Source organism: Heterodontus francisci, chromosome 9, assembly GCF_036365525.1.
Source record: "Heterodontus francisci isolate sHetFra1 chromosome 9, sHetFra1.hap1, whole genome shotgun sequence".
NCBI lineage: Eukaryota > Metazoa > Chordata > Chondrichthyes > Heterodontiformes > Heterodontidae > Heterodontus > Heterodontus francisci.
Genome location: NC_090379.1, coordinates 8,720,826 through 8,741,527, shown reverse-complemented (window position 1 = coordinate 8,741,527; position 20,702 = coordinate 8,720,826). Strand labels below are relative to the sequence as shown.

General features: G+C 43.3%; 1 protein-coding gene across 1 annotated transcript in view; it reads right to left on the bottom strand.

Moving 5' to 3' along the window:
- Nucleotides 1–18,786, bottom strand: part of LOC137373422 (protein TUNAR-like) — a 33,679-nt gene extending 14,893 nt beyond the window's left edge. The window contains exon 1 of the mRNA XM_068038243.1: nt 18,730–18,786. The gene's annotated coding sequence lies outside the window, so the exon portion shown is untranslated. The remainder of the gene's footprint in view (nt 1–18,729) is intronic.
- Nucleotides 18,787–20,702: the final 1,916 nt, after the last annotated feature.

Below are 20,702 nucleotides of genomic sequence, written 5' to 3'. Positions count from 1 at the left end.
TGACAGGGGCGAAAACCTGATTGAAGGGATTCAAACATGAACTTTTAAATAAAATTTTTAACCACTTTATCAGCTTGTCCTGCCAGCTTTAAGGATTTGTGTACATGGAGACCAAGGACTTTCTCTCTGCTCATTTCAAAATTATTTGTAGTATACTGTCTTATCATATTAGTCTTCCCCAAGTACATCACCTTGGTTGATGGACTAATGTGTAAAGGCACTGCCTTGTGCTGTCGTGGGACATACAGATCCAAAAGGCTCCAAGTTTGCTCCCAGTCTGTGTTGATTTCAGCCAGGGCAGTAGTTGGGTGGTTTAATTGGGATTGTGCCCCTGGATTGGTGAGGGAGTAATTGTGTTGGGCCTCCAGCTCCTGATCACAATCCCCCGACCCCTGCTGAAAAGTCCAGCTGCGAGGAACAGGACCAAGATTATCTGGAATGTTCTGCCTGGTGTCTCTGCTCACTCACAAAAAATGGACACTTGAGTGCAGTACCAGAGGAATGCCAGTACCAGCAGAACCACTGCCAAAATGAATCAGCCCCAGAGAGAAAATTGGGTAAAAGAATGAATAGCATTTATTGTAAAACTGCGTAGAGCTTCTGTTCAGCAGGATAAGGATTACTAACTCTGTAATTGTATGGAGTTGCTGTTTATCCAGTAGGGTAAGGAATATTTCACTGTTTAATTGTATAGAGGTTCTGTTTATTCAGCAGAGTAAGGAGGGTAAAGATTGATTCCTGGGATGAGAGGATTGTCATATGAGGAAAGATTAGGAAGAATGGGCCTATATTCTCTGGAATTTAGAAGAATGAGTGGTGATTTCACTGAATTATGCAAGATTCTGAAGGGGCTGGATAGGGTAGACACTGAGAGATTGTTTCTGCTGGCTGGGGAATCTAAAACACAGGGGCACAGTCTCAGGATAAGAGGTCGATCATTTAGGACTGAGTTGAGGAGATATTTCTTCACTCAGCGGTTGTGAATCTTAGGAATTCTGTACCATAGAGGGCTGTGGGTTCTCAGTTGTTGAGTATATTCAAGACCGAGATCGATAGATTTTCAGATTCTAAGGGAATCGAGGGATGTGAGGAAAGTGGAGTTAAGATTGAGGATTGGCCATGATCTTATTGAATGGCAAAGCAGGCTTGAGAGGCTGTACTCCTGCTCCTATTTCTTACATTCTAAATCACTTTGTAATTGTATAGAGGTTCTATTTATTCAGCAAGGTAAAGATTACTCACTGTCTAATTACATACTGGTTCTGTTTATTCAGCAGGGTAAAGGTTACACATTGTGTGAAGACGATTTGCAACTCACAGACAGAAATGAGATGGAAGCACTCCAAAAATCACAGTAAAAACATTCTTCTGACTTCCAACCCTCCAATTCCAACCATAATGAGCCTGTTTCTGGGCATTCTGAGCGCCTGCCTGTCGTGAGGCAGAAGACCATTTCAATATACAAATAGAGTTTCTATAATGAGCAGTGGGCTCTGATTGTCATTTTAATGTGTCCTGGACAGATTTTCCTGATGGTGTAGCTGGCTGGGGGTAAAAATTGTAAGTTTAAATCATTTCTGCGGGATCGACACGTGCAGATGTGTTTCCCTGGGCTGCTTCTATCCCAGACTCCCTCCTCCCCCTACTTTGCTCAATTGCTCCCCTCCCCCACCCTTACCAATGTTGCCTGGCCAAATCTGCAGTCTAATAGTTAACATCTGCCCCTTTAGCTCTGCCGAGTTCCTAGTCAATCAACAGGATAACAGTTATTAACTGTGTAACTGTACAAGTTCATACAAATTCAGTACAATAAATGTGCAACTCAGTCAAGGGAAGCTTTATTCAGCAGGGTAAGTGAGCACCCAAGAATTCACTCTTAATCAGCAGGATAAGGATTATTCACTATGTGACTGCACAATGTTGGTTAGAGGGTCTTGTATGAATTGCACAGAAAACAGGAGAAAGAAAGGAAAGTCTTGCATTTATGTAATGTCTTTCATGACCTCAGAGCATCCCAAAGCGCTTTATAGCCAATGAAGTACTTTTGAAGTGTAGTCATGGTTATAATGTTGGAATCACAGCAGCCAATTTGCACACAGCAAGCTCCCACAAACAGCAATGTGATAATGACCAGATATTTTGTTTTTATGACGTTGATTGAAGGAAAAATATTGGCCAGGATACCAGGGAGAATTCCCCTGCTCTTCAAAATGGTACAGTGGTTTCTTTTATGTTCACTTGAGAGTGCAAGCAGGGCCTTATTTTAACATCTCACCCTAAAAAAGGGCACCACTGATAGTGCAGCACTCCCTCACTACTATACTGGGAGCATCAGCCTGGATTATGGTCCTTAAAGTCTCTGGAGTGGGACTTGAACCCACAACCTTCGGACTCAGAGGGGAAAGTGCTACCCACAGAGGCAAGGTTGACACCTATTTGAAAGGGAATTGAATTGAGTAGCTTTGATCAGGTAAGAGAGAGTGTACATGACCAGCCACCACTCATGATCCCACCCAGATCCTTTTCTTCCTCCACATTTGCCTGTGGACAACCATCTAGCTTTTGCAGTTACTGTCACAGTACATTTATCTGCATTAAAAGTTGTCCACCAATCCTTAACTAGCCTAGGCCTTTAAAACAACACTGAGATGTTAAGGAGTACGGGTGCTTAACATACTTCATAGAAATTACCTCGTGCATCATTTTACCAGCGGTACTAACCCATTTAAAATAAACCACTAAAATATCAGACAGATGGATTGCATGAGAACACATTAAGCCATTTTACATTAATATCTCAGAGTGACATCTTAATACTCTACTTCATTGGCCTTTACTTTTTGAAGTGATGTTTTTCTCTCTGATATTTGGCACTGGGCCACCTGATTAAGTATAACTGTCTGACTATTACACCAAATCTCTTGTGAGCTTTTTTTTAATAGTAGGCTGCCTAGGACTCAACTCAACATTGATTCCATTGACAAAGCTTTTCCCATTTAGCCACTACCTCCTACACCAATCAACTAATTTTCCATTGACCTTTGACCTTCTTTAAAAGTCCCTCATGTGGGATTTTTCTAAATGCCTTCTGAAAATCCAATTAAGTGATAACCACTAGCCAGTTCTCCCCACCTTCCCCACCCCACCCCCACTACTCATAAGCAAGCTCAAAGAATTTGAGCAGGTTATTAGAGGACGGCAAACTGCTTTTAAAGCCTTGTGGACTACTCATTAGGGGCCCCTGCGTGTGAGAACTCATCACATTCCATATAAAGGCCTTTTTCTTGTTTTTTTCCTCGGGATGTGGGTACACTATCAAAGCATTTACTGGCCCTCCCAGAAGGTGGTGGTGAGCTGCCTGCTTGAACCGCTGTAGTCCATGTGGTGAAGGTGCTTCAACAGTGCTGCAAGGAGGGGAGTTCCAGGATTTTGACCCAGCAACGATGAAAGAACAGCAATGTAGTTCCAGGTCAGTATGGTGTGTGACTTGGAGAGGAACTTGGAGATGATGTGCCTGCTGACCTCCAGCCTTGATTTTTCCAATCGTCTCTTGGCTGGCCTCCCACTTTGCACTCTCTGTAAACCTGAGCTCATCCAAAGCTCTGCTGCTGCAGCCAAGCTTGCACTAAATCCTGTTGACCCATTACCCTTGTGCTCGCTGACCTACTTTGGCCTACTGTTCTGGAAACACCTCAATTTTAAAATTCTCATCCTTGTTTTCAAATCTCTCCATGGCCTTGTTCCTCCCTATCTCTATATCCTTATTCAGCACTCTGAGATATCTGCACTCCTCCAACTCTGACCCTTTGTGTAATCCTGATTTTAACCACTCCACTATTGGGAGCCGTACCTTTAGCTGCCCGGGCTCTATGCTTTGAAATTCTCCTCCTAAACCTCTCTGCTTCTCTACTTATCACTTTTCTTCAAAACACACGATGGTGTCGTGGTATTGTCACTGGAGTAATAATCCTGAGGCCCAGGTTAATGCCCTGGGGACACGGGTTCAAATCCCACCATGGCAGCTGGTGGAATTTGAATTCAATTAGTTAATAAAAACCATCAAGCTAGCCTCAGTAATGGTGCCATGCAACGATCAATTGTTGTTAAAAACCCATCTGGTTTTAGGGAAGGAAATCCACTTTCATGGTCTGGCCTATGTGTGACTCCAGACTCACAGCAATGTGGTTGACTCTTAGCTGCCCTCTGAAATGGCCTAGAAAGCCATTCAGTTGTCAAGGGCAATTAGGGAGGGGCAACGAATGCTGGCCTTGCCAGTGATGCCCATATCTCATGAAAGAATAAAAAAAATTGTGCCCTTTAATCCCAAAGTGCTTTACAGCCTAAGAAATACCTTGAAAGTGTAGTCACTGTCCTTCTAGAGAAAATGCAATAGCTCATTTTCACACAACAAGCTCCCAAGAACAGCAACATGATAATGACCTGACCATCTGTTTTTAGTGACACTGGTTGAGTGATAAATATCGTCAAGGACACCAAGGGGAATTCCCTACTCTGCTTCAAAATAATGGCATAGGATCTTTTACTTCAATCTGAGAGAGCAGACAGAGGCTCCGTTTAACATTTCAATCAAACAACAGCATCTCTGACAGTGCAGCACTCCCTCATTAATGCATTGGATATGTTCTGAGTCCCGAGAGCAGAACTTGAACCTTCAATCTCCGAACTCAAAGGAGAAAGTGGTACCCACTGAGCCACACAAAGCTGGAGCTGGTGGTCCTTCACCCCCAGGGTGAAAGAGGGAAGGAAGTTTGGTATATAAAGCAAAACCAATTAGGCTCTAAGAAACAGGGAGAACAGAGAGCAAGGAGAGAGAGAGAGAGAGAAAGAGTTAAGTGTTGTCACAGTTGCTGACACACATCTTTGCAATTATTAAATATTCTGTATATATATATATATATATATATATATAAAATATACACATAAGCTGAAGCAGAAAAAGGGTGCATTTGACAGATGTCAGGTGGACAATACAATTGAGAACCAGGCTGAATATAGAAGGTTTAGAGGGCAAGTACACATACAAATAAAAGGAGCAAAGAGAGAGTATGAGAAGAAACTTGTGGCTAATATAAAATGGAACCTAAAAGTCTTCTATTGGCACAAAAATATTAAAAGGGTGACAAAAGGAGAAGTGGGGCCAGATAGGGTCCTAAACAGGGATTTACACATGGAGGCAGAGGGAATGGCTGAGGTGCTAAATGAGTAACTTACATCTGATTTTACCAAGGAAGAAGATGCTGCCCAAGTCATGTTGAAAGAGGAGGTAGTTGAGACACTGGAGGGGCTTAAAATTCTTAAAGATGGGGTATTAGATAGGCTGGCTATACTTAAAGTTGATAATCACCAGGACTGGATGAGATGCATCTGAGGAACCGTAGAGAAGTAAGGGTGGAAATTGTGGAGGCACTGGCCATAATCTTCCAATCCTCCTTAAATACAAGGGTGGAGCCAGATTTCAGAAAAGGGTTTAAGGACAGGCCCAGCAACTACAGGCCAGTCAGTTTACCCTCAGTAGTGGGAAAGCGTTTAGAAACGATAATTCAGAACGAAATAGAGAAAATGTCAGAAGCAATTATTAAAGACATGATAGCAGGGCACTTAGAAAAATTTAAGGTAATCAGGCAGAGTTTTGTAAAAGGGAAATCATGTTTAACCAATTTTTGGAGTTCTTTGAAGAAGTAACACATGTTGTGGATAAATGGGAACTGGTGGATGTATTGTACTTAGATTTCCAGAATGCATTTGATAAGGTGCCACATCAAAGGTTATTTCAGAAAATAAAAGCTCATGGTGTAGGGGGTAACATATTGGCATGGATAGAAGATTGGCGAGCGAACAGGAAACAGAAAGTGGGCATAAATGGGTCATTTTCTGGTTGGCAAGATGTAACGAGTGGTGTGCCACAGGAATGTGTGCTGGGGCCTCAACTTTTTACAATTTATTTAAATGACTTGGATGAACGGACCGAAGGTATTGTTGCTAAATTTGCTGATAACACAAAGATAGGTGGGAAAATAAGCTATGAAGAGGACATAAGGAGGCTACAAAGGGATATAGATAGGTTAAATGAGTGGATATTTTTAAGGCAGAGGTAGATAGACTCTTGATAAGCGAGAGGCCGAAAGGTTATTGGGGGTAGGGGGGAGTGTGGAGTTGAGGTTACAATCAGATCAGCCTTGATCTTGTTGAATTGTGGTGCAGGCTCAAGGGGCCGAGTGGCCTACTCCTGCTCCTAATTCGTATGTTCATATGTTCGTATTAACAGTCATCTTAACTTGGACAAATGTGGGTTAATTAAGGAAAGCCAGCATGGATTTGTTAAGGGAAAATCATGTTTAACTAACTTGATTGAGCTTTTTGATGAGGTAACAAGATGAAGGTAATGTGGCTAAAGTGGTGTACATGGACTTCCAAAAGGCATTTTATCAAGTGCCACATAACAGGCTTCTCAGCAAAGTCAGATACCATGGAATAAAAGGAACAGCAGTGTGGATATGAAATTGGCTGAGTAACAGGAAACAGAGGCCAGAAGTTTATGCACCCATAAAATCGAGTAGAAGGTGGAGGAGCTGTTTCCATCGCCTACCATTTTACCAGCAGCGGGGGAGGTTGAAAATGGCCCGCCTGCCACAGGCCAATTGAGGCCCTTAAGTGGCCAATTAATTGTCACTCAAGGGCTTCCTTCTGGCGCCACTGTAGCTTAGCAGCGGCCGGGCACTTGGCCACCTGGGGAGGCTGCCTAGTTAAACCAGGCGGCCTCCTTGGGGGCTGGGGTGGGAGGGACCCTCCTGATCAGGCACCCTGTCCCCCACGATAGGTCCCCTCCACAGCACAGGCCACCCCTGCTGGAGCACTTTCCCCTGCCCTCCTAATCAACCCTCACCCCCTCGCCAGGGCTCCGGCGAGTCCCGATACTCCACTCATCTTTCAGTGACAGCGTCCATCGTCCTCTTCTGGCTGAATGCAGTCCCAGCAGTGGTTATCACTCTCAATGGAGCTACTGGGACTGAGCAGCTGCCAGCCCTCTGATTACCTGGCAGCTCCTGAAGATGGGACGTCCTGCCTCAGTGGGGTAGAAGGCCTTACGAAGGCCAATTAAGGGCCCGGGTCACACACAATCGCTGCGTGGTTTCCAGGCCCGGTGGAAGCAGGCTCACCCCCGACATTTCAGCTGGTGGGCGGGGCCTTTGCCGCAATGTAAAATTCCAGCCAGACAGCAGATGTGAACAGTTGATAGATATAGAGGGGGGGTTCCCCAGGGGTTGGTGTTGGGACCCCTGGTTTTCTTGATCTATATTAATGACCTGGACTTGGGTGTACAGGGCACAATTTCAATATTTACAGATGACAATAAACTTGGAAGTATTGTGAACTGTGAGGAGGATAGTGATAGACTTCAAGAGGACATAGACAGGCTGGAGTGGACTGGGCAGACAAGTGGCAGGTGAAAATTAGTGCAGAAGAGTGTGAAGTGGTACACTTTGGTAGGAAAAACAAGGTGTTAAATATGTATATATATATATATATATATATGCAACTGTACAAGGCATTAGTGAGACTGCACCTGGAGTATTGCGTATAGTTTTGGTCCCCTTATTTGAGGAGGGATGTAGTCACATCGGAGGCAGTTCAGAGGATGTTCACTAGGTTGATTCCAGAGATGAGGGGTTTGTCTTATGAAGAGAGATTAAGCAGTTTAGGCCTTTACTTTCTAGAGTTTAGAAGAATGAGAGGAGATCTAATTGAGGTATATAAGACATAGAGAGGATGTTACCTGTGGTGGGGCAATCTAAAACGAGAGGTCATAGTTTTAGGATAAGGGGTAGCAGATCTCAAACAGAGATGAGGAGAAATTACTTCTCTCAAAGGGTCGTGAGTCTATGGAATTCACTACCCCAGAGTGCGGTGGATGCCGGGATATTGAGTAAATTTAAGGAGGAGATAGACAGATTTTTAATTATTAAAGGTTGAAGGGTTATGGAGAACGGGCAGGAAAGTGGAGTTGAGGCCGAGATGAGATCAGCCATGATTGTATTGAATGGCGGAGCAGCTCGAGGGGCTGAATTGCCTACTCCTGCTCCTAGTTCTTATGTTCTTATGTTCTTATATTGTTATACTATCTGTAAAGTGTTAGGAACTTATTAGTCAGGAGCTAGTTGTTGTATTTAAGTGTTCCAGTGGGGGACCTCATTCACGGCTGCACTGGGGAGTCATGTTATATGTAACACAGGAATCAGGTTCTACAGTACAAATCATGGTGCTGTAATAAACCAGACTGACTCCAACCTTTTCCAAAATTAAGGTGCGATTGTTTCCAACATCTGGGAACCAGAAACAACATAAAGATGAATCACAAGGAGAGGCAATATAAATTAAAGGATACCAGTCTAAAGGGGGTTCAGGAGCAGAGGGACCTGAGGGTATATGTGCACAAGTGATTGAAGGTTGCAGGGCAGATTGAGAATGTGGGATCCTGGGCTTTATAAATAGGGGCATAGTGTACAAAAACAAGAAGGTTATGGTAAACCTGTATAAAACAGTGGTTCAGCCTCAACTGAGTATTGTGACCAGGTCTGGGCACCACACTTTAGGAAGGATGTTAAGGCATTAGAAAGGGTACAGAAAAGATTCACAGAATGGTTCCAGGGATGAGGAAATTCAGTTACGTGGATAGGTTGCAGAAGCTGGGTCTGTTCCCCTTGCAGAAGAGAAGATTAAGAGGAGATTTGATAGAGGTGTTCAAAATGATTCTATATCCATGTGTGGAGTTCTGTCTGGAAGATTTCGGAGACATTGCTACATTGTCCTCATGTGAGTCTTCACACATGGCACCATTAGACTTTCCTCTTCCTTTTCTCAGGTTTAACATGTAACCTGGTATGTGTCCCCAATATGAGTTAAGACTTTCAATTTTCCTAGGTTCAGTTAGTGCTTTCTCATTCCAGCTTCCAGCAGAGTGCCGTTAGAGCTATGAATCCCAGGTACAGTATTCAACACACCCTGAGTATCAGTTTCACTACTTCTCTACTTAACGTTTCTCTACTTAACAACATTCTGTGCATTTCAAAGTTATCCATGGTAATGTGAAGCATGTCAAGAGGTTTCTCAGAGGTGTGACCAGGTGTCTTGTAAATGCAAGTCTTTCTTTTCTCCCAGGGAAGGAAGAGAGATCAGACCTGTCCTTGTGCACTTGTTCTGGGAGTGCATGGTTCACGAGTTGAAGCAGAGAGAGGAGTTTTGGTTCGGGATCGGCGTGTTACAAAAGAATTTAATCAACCAGCTGTCACCTTGCCTGCAAGTGGTTTCCCTCCCATAAGAAGCTGTTAGAATTGATAATAGCTGCTAGGACCAGACAATTAGTGTTCATTTATCACACGCTTCACATTAACCCAACAGGTCTATCAGACTGTCTAGCCACCCTGGAGAGTACAATTGTTTCACCATCTGGACAAATGGGAAGATTATACGGACCTGAAGTAGGAACGGCCAATTTGGCCTGTGCTTAAATAGTAAAGACCAGTCACCCCTCAAATGTTCATCAAATGTTCAGGTTGCTTTTCTTCCCCAGTAATGACAGTAACAAATATTCTGTCAATGCTGCGGGCTTAGAGCAATTAGTGTGTGTGTGTACATCTCTATGTCCATTTGATGGAGAATGCTAGCATAGTGGTAATGTTACTAGTCTAGTAATCCAGAGAGTGAAACTAATCCTCTGGAGACATGAGTTCAAATCCCAAAATGCCAGCTGGGCAAATTCAAATTCAGTTAATTAATACATCTGGAATAAAATGCTAGTTTCATTAATAATGATTATGAAATGATTGGATTGTCATAAAAACCCATCTGGTTCACGAATGCCCTTCAGGAGAGGAAATCTGTTGTACTTACTTGGTTTGGCCCATCTGTGACTCCAGACCCACACCACTGTGCTTGACCCTTAACTGCCCTCTGAAATGGTCTAGCAAGCCACTCAGTGGTAGGCAGCTTGCCACCACCTACTCAAGGGTAATTAGGGATGGGCAACAAATCCTGGCCTTGCCGGTGATGCTCACATCTCAAGAATGAATGAAAAAAAATGTCTGTATGCTGGCATGGTGATGTGTTTGAGAATGTGCCAGCCAGTCTATTGTGTGTATCTGAAGAGGAAGGAAGGCTGAAATCATTAATAGTTTCAATAGAGTAAATGATGAGAAACTGTTTCTGGTGGCAAAAGAGTTGGTAAGCAGAGGAAAGATTTTAAGTGATTGGAAAAGAAACCATGGTGACATGAGTTGAATCTGGAATGTACTATCTGAAAGGAATGTGGAAAGATAGGAAGAGGAGGAGATTATTCAGCCTGTTATACCATTTAATGAAATCATGCAATCTAATCTGTATCCCTTAATATCCTTGGCTAACAAATATCTATCAATCTCAGATTTAAAATTAACAACTGATCTAGCGCCGACTGCCATTTGCAGAAGAGAGTTCCAAACTGTGTCGATGCGTTTCGTTTCCTCATTTCACTCCTGAAAGGTCTGGCTCTAATTTTTAAAATGGCCTCCTTCTGTGCTGTACCATTCTACAATTCAAATATCACATTTATGATAAGTGCTTGTCTCAACTGCAATGCTGCTGCATAAAGAAGACAGGGGTTGTGTCTCAAGAGATGGTTCACCTTCCTTTGATAAAGCCAAACTGGCTGGCAAACCTAAATAGGTTACAGGCTGTTCTGGGGCACCAGTTTTTGCCAGGCAGGAGTCACCAATGTGGGGTGAAAGTTCACACCCAAAGCATTGGCCGCCATTTCACTTTACTGGTGCTGATTGACTTAAATCATAAAATCCTACAGCACAGAAGCAGACCATTTGGCCCATCGTGCCTGTGCCAGCTCTTTGAAAGAGCTGTCCAATTTAGCCTCATTCTCCATCTTTTTCACCATAACCCTGCAAATTAGTTCTCTTCAAGCCCATGTCCAATTCCTTTTGAAAGTTCCTCTGAAATCTGATTCCACCACCATTTCAGGTAGTGCATTCCAGATCTTAACAACTATCTGTGTGTGAGCGGCTGCAAGACATCCTTCTGGGGGAGGGTGAACAGCCAGAGGTCATGGTCCACATTGGTACCAATGGCATAGGTAGGAATAGGGATGAGGTTCTGAAAGCATATTTTAGGGAGTTAGGAAGGAATTTAAGAAGCAGGACGTCCAAAGCAGTAATCTCAGGATTACTCCCAGTGCCGCATGCTAGTGGGCATAGGAGTAGGAGGATTGATGGATTGAATACGTGGCTGGAGAATTGGTGTAGGAGGGAGGGCATCAGATTTCTGAGACATTGGGACTGGTTCTGGGACAGATGGGACCTGGGAAAATGCTACTAAATCTATTCTAAAGGATGTGATAAATGGACACATGGATAATAATGATCTGATTGGGTATAGTCAACATGGATTTATGAATGGGAAATCATGTTTGACGAACCTGTTTTTTTGGAATTTTTTGAGGATGTTACTAACAGAATTGATAAAGGGGAGTAGGTGAACATGGTATACTTGGCTTTTCAGAAAACTTTTGATAAAGTCCCCCGCAGGAGATTGGTTAGCAAAATTAGAGCACATGGGATAGGAGGTAATACACTAGCATGGATTAAGGATTGGTTAACAGGCAGAAAGCAGAGAGCAGGAATAAACGGGTCATTCTTGCATTGGCAGGTTGTGACTAGTGGGGTACTGCAAGGATCAGTACTTGGGCCCAGCTGTTCACAATATATATCAATGATTTGGATGTGGGGACCAAATATAGTATTTCCAAGTTCACAGATGATACAAAACTAGGTGGGAATGTGTATTGTGAGGAAGATGCAAGATGACTTCAAGGGGATTTGGACAGACTTAGTGAGTGGGCAAGAACGTGGTAGATAGAATATAATGTGGAAAAATGTGAGGTTATCCACTCTGGTAGGAGGAGTAGATCTGCAGAGTATTTCTTAAATGGTAAGAGATTAGAAAGTGTAGATGTACAAAGGGACCTGGGTGTCCTTGTCAACAAGTCACTGAAAGCTAACATGCAGGTGCAGCAAGCAATTAGGAATGTTAGCCTTTATCGCAAGAGGATTTGAGTACAGGAGTAGTGAAGTCTTGCTTCAATTGTATACAACCTTGGTTAGACAGCACTTGGAGTACTGTGTGCAGTTTTGGTCTCCTTACCTTAAGAAGGATATTATTGCCATAGAGGGAGTGCAACAAAGGTTCACCAGACTTGTTCCCGGGATGGTGGGACTGTCCTATGAAGAGAGATTGGGGAAACTGGGCCTGTATTCTCTAGAGTTTCAAAGAATGAGGGGTGATCTCATTGAAACCTACAAAATGCTTAAAGGGATAGACAGGGTAGATGCAGCTAAGATGTTTCCCCCGGTTGGGGATTCTAGAACCAGGGGACACAATTTCAAAATAAGGGGGAAGCCTTAGGACAGAGATGAAGAGAAATTTCTTTACTCAAAGGGTTGTGAATCTTTGGAATTCTCTACCCCAGAGGGCTGTGGAAGCTCAGTCATTGAGTATGTTTGAAGCAGAGATTGACAGATTTCTAAATACAAATGACATAAGGGGATATGAGGATAGTGTGGGAAAAAGGCATTGAAGTGGATGATCAGCCACGATCATACTGAATGGTGGGGCCGTCTCGATGGGCTGAATGGCCTGCTCCTGTTCCTATGTTCCTAAAACATTTCTCCTTGTTTCCTCTCTAGTTCTTTTACCAATTATTTTAAATCTGTGACCTTTGGTTACTGACCCACTTGCCAGGAAATAGTTTGTCCCTCATTGTTCTATTCGAACCTCTCATCATTTTGAATACCTCTGTTAGATCTTCCCGAACCTTCTCTGTTCCAAGGAGAACAGTTCCAGCTTGTCTAATTTCTCCACATAAGCTAAGTCCTTCATTCCTGGTATCATACTGGTAAATCTTCTCTGTATGCTCTCCAAGGCCTTAACATCTTTCCTAAAGAGTAATGCCCAGATTTGTATACAATACTATCAGGCCGGTTTACTAGAGCTGTTGGGTACAGTTTAAACTTACTAAGCAGGGGAATGAGAAGCTGAGCGTAGATTCAAAAGGGAGAAAAGCAGAGCTGGAAATGGAAGGCAGAAAATTAGCAAGAGAGTTTGGAAGGCAGAGCAAATAAGGGCTGGAAAATAGACAAAAAAGGAGTTTGTTTAAGGCAAATGAGCTAAGGGCACGGAGTGATTTTTATTTTGGATATTACTGAAACATGGCTTAGAGAGGGGCAGGAATGGCAGCTAAACATTCCTGGTTCTAGGGTATTCAGATGAGATAGAGAGGGGGATAAAAATGATCAGGTGGCAATATTGATCTAAAAAAACAGTTACAGCCGTGAGAAGGGATGATGGGCTGAATTTTACATGCATGTTGCGGAGCTGCGGCAATATTAAACGCGGCGGCTCATTTAAATGGCCATGGCGGATTGTCCACCCCCTCCCCAAGACGTGGAGGGAGCGGGTGGTCGATCCCCAGTAATGGTGTCGGGTGCCCATGCGCAGGTGCTGACACCATTTTGAAAGTCACTGAAAGAATAAATCTCGCCCACATCTCTGCCCCTTCCTGTCCTCCAGCAATCACAATTGTGCTGGCTCAGAAATATGAAAATGAAAAATTGAACACAGCTAATTAATCACCAAAAATAACTTTCACAAACAGACCAACCTGCACAATGGAGTTAATTTATAATGTTCTCCACTGGACATTGATCTGGTAAAGTGGACCAGAACAGAGCAAACATTGCATAGATACCAACAGGCGGGAAATCTGTTTGGCTAATTATCACCCAGAGGAAGACAGTGAAATTAAGCCCTCGAGGTCTTTAGTGAGGTGAAGATGGAAGGTGGAGGGTGGGTCGCTATCATCTGACACAGAGAGGGGAGCTTTCATTCAGGATTAGTGAGGGAGGGGCTGCCATTCAGGATTAGTGAGGGAGGGGCTGCCATTCAGGATTAGTGAAGGAGGGGCTGATAGTCAGGGCTTCGTGCCTGCTCCTACGTTTCTGTGTTTCTATGTTTCTATGTTAGTGGGTGAGGGGAGATATTCACGATTAATGGGGAAGGGGCTGTCATCCAGGGTTAGTGAGGGAGGGGCTGCCATTCAGGGTTAGTGGGGGAAGGGCTGCCATTCAGGGTTAGTGGGAGAGGGGCTGCTATTCAGGGTGGGAGAGGGGAGATATTCACGATTAGTAGGGGAGGAACTGTCATCCAGGGTTAGTTTTTAAAAATTCTTTCATGGGATACGGGCATCGCTGGCAAGGCCAGCATTTGTTGCCCATCCCTAATTGACAACTGAGTGGCTTGCTAAGCCATTTCAGAGGGCATTTAAGAGTCAACCACATTGCTGTACGTCTGGAGTCACATGTAGGCCAGACCAGGTAATGACAGCAGATTTCCTTCCCTAAAGGACATTAGTAAACTAGATGGGTTTTTATGACAATCGCTTATAGTTTCACAGCACCATTACTGAGACTAGCTTTCAATTCCAGATTTTAATTAATTATTTGAATTTAAATTCCACCAGCTGCCATGGTGGGATTGGAATCCATGTCCCCATGGCATTAGCCTGGGCTCTGGATGACTAGTCCAGTGACATTAACATTACGTCACCATCTAGTGGGGAAAGAGCTGCCATTCAGGGTGGAAGAGGAGAGATATTTGTGATTGGTGGGGAGGGGCTACCATTCTGGGTTAGTGGGGGAGGGGCTGTCATTCCGAATTAGTGAGGGAGGGAGCGCTATTCAGAGTTAGTGGCAGAAGAGAGATATTCACGATTAGTAGGGGAGGAGGTGTTATCCAGGGTTAATATGGGAGGTGCTGTCATTCCGAGTGAGTGAGGGAGTGGGTGCCATTCAGGGTTAGTGAGGGAAGCTTATGCCAGGCACCGAGAGCTCAATACTGCAGAAAAATCAAAAATCAAGCCTGGCACTGAGGGAGTGCTGCATTGTTGGACGTGCCTTCTTTTGGATGAGACATTAAACTGAGGCCCCAACTGCCCTTTCAGGTGGATGTAAAAGATCCAATGGCACTATTTCGAGAAGTGCAGGGGAATTATCCCCAGTGTTCCGGCCAATATTTATTCCTGTGTTAACATCACAAAAACAAATTATCTGGTCATTATCACATTGCTGTTTGTGGGATTTTGCTCTGTGCAAATTGGTTGCCATGTTTCATACATTACAACTGTGACTACACTTCAAAAGTATTTCATTGGCTGCAAAGTGCTTTGGGACATCCTGTGGCCGTGCAAGGTGCTTATAGAAATGCAGGACGTGGTGGCGTGCTGGTATTTGTCACTGGACCAGTAACCCAGAGACCCAGATATTGCTCTGGAGACGTGGGTTCGAATCCCACCACAGCAGAAGGTGGAATTTGAATTCAATTAATAAATCTGGAATTTAAAGCTAGTCTAATGATGGCCATGAAACCATTGTCGATTGTTGTAAAAACCCATCTGGTTCACGAATGTCCTTTAGGGAAGGAAATCTGCTGTCCTTACCTGGTCTGGCCTACATGTGACTCCAGATCCACAGCAATGTGGTTAACTCTTACATGCCCTCGAAATCGCCTAGGAAGCCACTCAGTTCAAGGGCAATTAGGGATGGGCAATAAATGCTGGCCTGGCCTGCGACGCCCACATCCCATGAAAGAATAAAAAAAAAAGAAAGCCTGGAGAATTATAGAAAGTGCAGGGATGAAACTAAAAAAGGAAATTATGAAAGCAAAGAGAGGGCATGAAAAAATATTGGCAAGAAAAATCCAAAGACGCTTTATAAATACATAAAGATCAGGAGGATAACTAAGGAAAGAGTAGGGCCAAATAGAGACCAAAAATGTAACTTGTGTGTGGAGGCGGACGACGTGGGTATGGTTCTTAATGAACATTTTGTATCTGTCTTCACAAAAGAAAGGGATGGTGCAGACATTTCAGTTAAGGAGGAGTGTGAAATAGTGGAGTAGATAAGCAATGTAAAAGAGGAACTATTAAAGGGTTTAGCATATTTGAGAGTAGATAAATCACCAGGCTGGGATGAAATCTATCCCAGGCTGCTGAGAAATGCAAGGGAGGAAATAGTGGAGGCTCTGACCAATATTAATTGGCAGCAACTATGATGCCAAAGGACTGCTAATGGGTTATACTGTTGTTTAAAATGGAATGAAGTGATTGTCTGAGTATATACAGGCCAGCCAGCCTAACCTCAGAGGTGGGCAAATTATTGGAAAAACTTCTGAGGGACAGTATTAAATTGTCATTTAGAAAGGCACCGATTAGTCAAGGGCAGTCCGCATGGTTTTGTTAAGGGAAGGTCGTTTTTGACTAACTTGATTGAATTTCTTGAGGAGGTAACAAGGAGGGTCAATGAGGGTAGTGCATTTGATATAGTCTACATGGATCTCAGCAAAAGCTTTTGACAAGGTCACACATGGCAGACTGATCAGAAAAGTAAGAGCCAATGGGATCCAAGAGAACATGGCAAGTTGGATCCAAAATGAGTGGCAGGAAGCAAAGGGTGATCCTCGACGGGTGTTTTTGTGACTGGAAGGCTGTTTCCAGTGGGATATTTGTGGTATATATATCAATGATTTGGACTTAATTGTGAGGGACATGATTAAGAAGTTTACAGATGATACAAAAATTGGCCATGTGCCTGAAAGTGAGAAAGAAAGCTGTAGAGTGCAGGAAGATATTAATGGACTAGTCAGGTGGGCAGAAAAGTGACAAATGGAATTTAGTCCTGAGAAATGTGAGGTAATGCACTTGGGGAGGGCAAACAAGGCAAGGGAATACACAATAAATAGTAGGATACTGAGAAGTGCGGAGGAACAGAGGGAGCTCGGAGTGTATGTGCCCTTGACATTCAGCGGAATTACCATTGCTGAACTCCCCATCATCAACATCCTGGGGGTTACCATTGATCAGAAACTTAACTGGACCAGCCATATAAATACTGTGGCTACAAGAGCAGATCAGAGGCTAGGTATTGTCTAGCAAGTCTTACGACCGAGGCGGGAGGAATGCACTGTTTATTCTATTTCCACTTCTCCACAGGTCACAACATATATGTAAATTTTTTCCCAATTACCGATACGGTCAATCATCAACTCTATTTTTATCCCAGAATAAAATCCACCAACCAGGTTTCTTTAATAAACAATAAAATTATCAGTTTTATTATAAAACAAGTTTTAACCAGTAACGATGCAAAGCATTAACACACAGATTGAAATATAAACGTTCCCTTTTTACCTTAGCCCCTCCAACACACACACACATATACATTGGTTAACTGAAAAATATAGAGATTTATTCTTAGAGCTCTATTGCAAAAAAATACAGACAAAAAGAATACTTTGGCCAAATACTTACTAATTCTTCAAGAAAATAGAGAAGATATGGAAAGATGTCAGATGTCCTTTGTTTTGGTTTGGCGTACCAAATACGCATAGATGGCTGTCACTGGAATCTTCCTAGAATAGATCTTGTCAGGTGACAGTGAAGATCAGTTTGGGTAGGCTTTCCATGAAAAATGCAGCAACAGGGATTTCAGGCAGTTTCTTACACTTGCTTCTTAAAGAGATGGAACAAGCTGAATTGGGGTTTGCTCCCTTGGCAAGTTTTCTCCAACTGTCTTTTCAAAGCATTGTCCATATCATCAACTCACTGTCCAAAGTGAAACCAAAAACAATGTCACAAGAGTCAAGCCTCCTGACCCCATAAATCTTGACCTGTCACTTCTTTGTAAACATCTTTCCCCAACTCAAAAAACCACTGCTGTGTAATTATCTGAAGACAGGTGCCTTCCAGTAAGGGCTTGTTTTTAGCACTCCTTGATTCCTCCATTATTAGTTTATTTTCAAACCAAGCTCAGTCCAAAAGACCTTCTGATGGCCTCTTTTTAAAACAACACAAAGTTCCAGCATCAGTTTTAAAACACAAGTCCTCAAAATCAAGAAAAAACGGAAGCACTCGTAACATCAGTAACTCACCTCTTGACTCCCCAAAGCCTGCCCATCATCTACAAGGCACAAGTCAGGAGTGTGATGGAATACTCTCCACTTGCCTGGATGGGTGCAGCTCCAACAACACTCAAGAAGCTCAATACAATCCAGGACAAAGCAGCCCGCTTGATCAGTACCCCATCCATCACCTTTAAACATTCACTCCCTCCACCACTGGCGCAGAGTGGCAGCAGTGTGTACCATCTACAAGATGCACTGCAACAACTCACCAAGGTTCCTTCAACAGCACCTTCCTAACTTGTGGCCTCTACCACCTAGAAGGACAAGGGCAGCAGACGCATGGGAACACCACGCGTTCCCCTCCAAATCACATACCATTCAGACTAGGAAATATATCTCTATTCCTTCACTATCACTGGATCAAAATCCTAGAAATCTCTCCCTAACAGCATTGTAGGGGTACCTACACCACATGGACTGCAGCAGTTCTCAACGGCAATTAGAGATGGACAATAAATGCTGGCCTTGCCAGTGATGCTCATATCCCATGAACAAATAAAAAAAAGTCCACATATCTCTGAAGGTAGCAGGACAGGTAGATAAGGTGGTTCGGAAAGATTTCGGGATACTTTCCTTTATTTGATGAGCTATAAGAGCATGGGGTTTATGCTGGAAATGTATAAAACACTGATATTCTGATGAAGGGTCACTGACCTGAAATGGTAACTCTGCTTCTCTCTCCACAGATGCTACCACAGCTGCTGAGTATTTCCAACATTTCTTGTTTGTGTGTAAAACACTAGTTTGGTTACACCTAGAGTTCAGTGTGCAGTTCTGGTCACTGCATTTCAAGAAGAATGTGATCTCATTAGGAGGTTGCAGAAGAGATTTATGAGGATGTTGCCAGGAATGGAAAATTTTAGCTATGAGAAAAGATTGTTTTCTTTGGAACAGAGGAGGCTGAGAGAAGATTTGATTGAGGTGTATAAAATTATCAGCGTCCTAGATAGAGTGGAAATGAAGGACATATTTCCCTTAGCAGAGAGGTCAAAACCAGGGGTCATGGATTTAAAGTAATTGTTAGAAGGATTAGGGATCTGGAACTCACTGGCTGAAAGGGTGGTAGATGCATAAACCTTCATCACATTAAAAAATACTTGGACATGCACTTGAAGTGCTGTAACCTACAGGGCTACGGGTCAAGGGCTGGAAAGTAGGATCAGGCTGGTTAACTCTTTTTTTGACCAGCACAGACATGATGAGCTAAATGGTCACCTTCTGTGCCGTACATTCTCTATATTTTTATATTTCTGGGTGGGGTATCCTATGAGTGTGTCAATATTTTCCAGGAGTCCTGTGAGTGTGTCAGTATTTGTCGGCAGTCCTGTGAGTGTGTCAGTATTTGTAGGCAGTCCTGTGAGTGTGTCAGTAGTTACAGGCAGTCCTGTGAGTGTGTCAGTATTCGTCGGCAGTCCTGTGAGTGTGTCAGTAGTTACAGGCAGTCCTGTGAGTGTGTCAGTATTTGTAGGCAGTCCTGTGAGTGTGTCAGTATTTGTAGGCAGCCTTGTGAGTGTGTCAGTAGTTACAGGGAGTCCTGTGAGTGTGTCAGTATTTGTCGGCAGTCCTGTGAGTGTGTCAGTAGTTACAGGGAGTCCTGTGAGTGTGTCAGTAGTTACAGGCAGTCCTGTGAGTGTGTCAGTATTTGTCGGCAGTCCTGTGACTGTGTCAGTAGTTACAGGCAGTCCTGTGAGTGTGTCAGTATTTGTCGGCAGTCCTGTGACTGTGTCAGTAGTTACAGGCAGTCCTGTGAGTGTGTCAGTATTTGTCGGCAGTCCTGTGACTGTGTCAGTAGTTACAGGCAGTCCTGTGAGTGTGTCAGTATTTGTCGGCAGTCCTGTGACTGTGTCAGTAGTTACAGGCAGTCCTGTGAGTGTGTCAGTCGTCACAGTGAGTCCTGTGAGTGTGTCAATTTATGGTTGGATCTGTAGCCTGGCAGTGTGACCTCAAATCTAATACAGGTAGAAGCCTTGAACATATATGCAAATTGATGTCAAATAATAACGTAATATGGACGCTACAGCCTGCTTCACCATTCAATAAGATCACGGCTGAACTTCTAAACCTTCCTGTCCAATCCCCTATTCCTCAATTCCCTTAATGTCCAAAAATCTATTGATCTCAGTCTTGAAAATACTCAATGACTGAGCATCCACAGCTGTCTGGGATAGAGAGTTCCAAAGATTAACAACCCTCTGAGTGAAGAAATTTCTTCTCATGTCAGTCCTAAATTGTCAAACCTTTATCCTGAGATTATGACCCTTGTTCTAGATTCTCCAACCTGGGGGAGCAGCCTTTCAGCATCTACCCTGTCAATGAGACCACCTGCTATTCTTCTTAACTCCTGAAAATATGGGCCCAAATATTGCTGTTATGACACCAACATTATTTTTTATCTCTGTGCTCCTTAGTAGCACCAGTTCCTACTTCTGGGTGATAAAACAGGGCTCTCAGCCATTTCCAGCCATAATTAAAGGAATCCTCAGCTGCCAATATACATAAATTGTCTGCTTCCCCAAAGTGTTGGCAACAGATACAACTCCCCTTTAAACTGCAGAAAGCCCTTCATTCCCATCTCTAGGTCAACGAGCCTTCAATCTAGGGTTGCCAACACTAGTTGAATATATTTG